Here is a 2,696-nt window from a genome sequence, read left to right on the forward strand (position 1 = left end):
AGGCAGACACGCAGACTTAGTTGCTGCCAACGTATCCACAATCTTGTCCAGGTCTGGACCAAACAAGATCTTACCATTATGAGGCAAAAACTCTAATCCTTTCTTAGGGTCCGCGTCTGCTCTCCAAGAGTAACGGCTCGCCATAAGGAACGGCGAGCTTACACCGCAGTAGCCAAAATCCTGGTGGATAAAAGGGTGACGTCCAAAGCAGCCTCATTGATATATGTAGCCAAATCACGGAGGTTACCCACTAGAGTCACTTGATCTGTGGTAGCATCTGACGGAAAAGACTCCTCTAGGGAGTCTGCCCAGAACTCAATAGCCTTGGCCACCCAGGAGACCGCCATAGCTGGTCTGGAAACTGCTCCTGAAAGAAAATACATTGACTTTAAACACACCTCTACCTTCCTATCCGTGGTATCCTTTAAGGAAGAAATGGATGGCATAGGTAGAGTAGCACTTTTTATTAAGCGTGTCACATGAGAGTTCACCGCCGGAGGTGATTCCCATTTAGTACAATGTTCCTCAGGAAAAGGATAGGCATAAGCCAGGCATCTCTGAGGCTGAAATGGCTTCCCAGGCGATTTCCACGCCACTTCCATATGCTCCACTAGCTGATCAGATAAAAGAAATACTGCAGAAGTAGTCCTTATTTCTTTGAACAGAGCATGTTTGGACCAGGGAGCAGGAAGTTCATCCTCCTCTATGACTAGGGCTGAATAGATGTGATGGTATGAGCTTGTTTAGCCGACTTGAAAGCTGGTAAATAAGCAGCATATGTAGCGACAAACCAGGTGGTGAACAGGATGATAGAGAAGCACTTGCATGCAAAATCCTTGACGCGTTTCTCCGGGTTCAAGCGTCCCGGTTTCCTTCAGCCTCCGGTGCCGGCAGCTGTGTGTTTGTTTCAGCAGCTGATGAGAGTCTGTCAGACTCTCATCGGCTGCTGCTGTTGCTCCCACTGCGGGAGCCATCTTCCGGCTCTCACAGTGGGTAATGGGAAAGACTTCATGACGTCATGAAGTCTCTCCCATGATGCAAAGCGGCCCTGGAGAATGGTCAGGAGTAGCTGATAGCGGCAGCGGGAGCAGGAGCGGGGGGTTCAGGTAAGTGTTTTTTTTATTTTTATTATGTGTGTCTCTACTGGGGGGGGGGTGCAAGGGGTGATTACTACTGGGGGTACTTGAAGGGGGGATTACTACTGGGAGTACTTGAAGGGAGGATTACTACTGGGGGCACTTGAAGAGGGGATTACTACTGGGGGTACTTGAAGGGGGGATTACTACTGGGGGTACTTGAAGGGAGGATTACTACTGGGGGTACTTGAAGGGGGGATTACTACTGGGAGTACTTGAAGGGAGGATTACTACTGGGGGTACTTGAAGGGGGGATTACTACTGGGAGTACTTGAAGGGAGGATTACTACTGGGGGCACTTGAAGAGGGGATTACTACTGGGGGTACTTGAAGGGGGGATTACTACTGGGGGTACTTGAAGGGAGGATTACTACTGGGGGTACTTGAAGGGAGGATTACTACTGGGGGCACTTGAAGGGGGGATTACTACTGGGGGCACTAGAAGGGAGGATTACTACTGGGGGCACTTGAAGGGAGGATTACTACTGGGGGCACTTGAAGGGGGGATTACTACTGGGGGCACTAGAAGGGAGGATTACTACTGGGGGCACTAGAAGGGAGGATTACTACTGGGGGCACTTGAAGGGAGGATTACTACTGGGGGCACTTGAAGGGATTACTACTGGTGGCACTAGAAGGGAGGATTACTACTGGGGGCACTTGAAGAGAGGATTACTATTGGGGGCACTTGAAGGGAGGATTACTACTGGGGGCACTAGAATAGAGGATTACTACTGGGGGCACTAGAATAGGGGATTACTACTGGGGGCACTAGAATAGGGGATTACTACTGGGGGTACTTGAAGGGAGGATTACTACTGGGGGGGACTACTACTGGGGGCACAACAATGGGGGGGACTACTACAAGGGGGGACTACTAGGGGCACTACAAGTGGGGGGATTACTACTAGGGGCACTACAAGGGGGGACCACTACTGGGGCACTGCATGGGGGGGGACTACTACTGGGGGCACTATATAAGCTTACTAATGGGGGCACAAGGGGCACTGCACAGGGGGGACCACTACCGCCGGCACTGCATAGGGGGGGCGCCAGAAAACCTACTCGCTTACCAAAAAATTGGGGCTAGGGCCGGCCCTACATGAGTGTTACCATATGGGATGTTCAGTGAACTATTTATTATTCATAGCATATGATATATGTCAACTAATATATTTGAGAAAGCACTGCATGTTATTTCAGCACTGAAATTTTATATGTTGAATCATTTGTTGTTTTAATAAATTTTTAATATATATCAATATTGTGTGTTATTTCAAACATAGCGCTTCAATTTCATTTTTTATATCAGGGATCTGTACCTGATAATATGCAGCTCCTGTATGTGTGCAGCCTGTGTCACACAGCTCCTCCATGCTGCTCATCACTGCTGCAGCGGCACTGACTTTGACTCTGTCACTGGCTCCGCCCCAGCCGGTCACATGCTGCTGACTTCATCAAAGGTCCTTGCACATGCTGCGGTGCCCGGCGCCGGCAGCAGTCCCAGACAGCATCAGCGGCAGTGTTAGCAATGTGCGGGGGCCGGGGATGAGTCACCGT

This window comes from Taudactylus pleione, unplaced genomic scaffold (genome assembly GCF_031769625.1).
Source record: "Taudactylus pleione unplaced genomic scaffold, aTauple2 ptg000341l, whole genome shotgun sequence".
Classification (NCBI taxonomy): domain Eukaryota; kingdom Metazoa; phylum Chordata; class Amphibia; order Anura; family Myobatrachidae; genus Taudactylus; species Taudactylus pleione.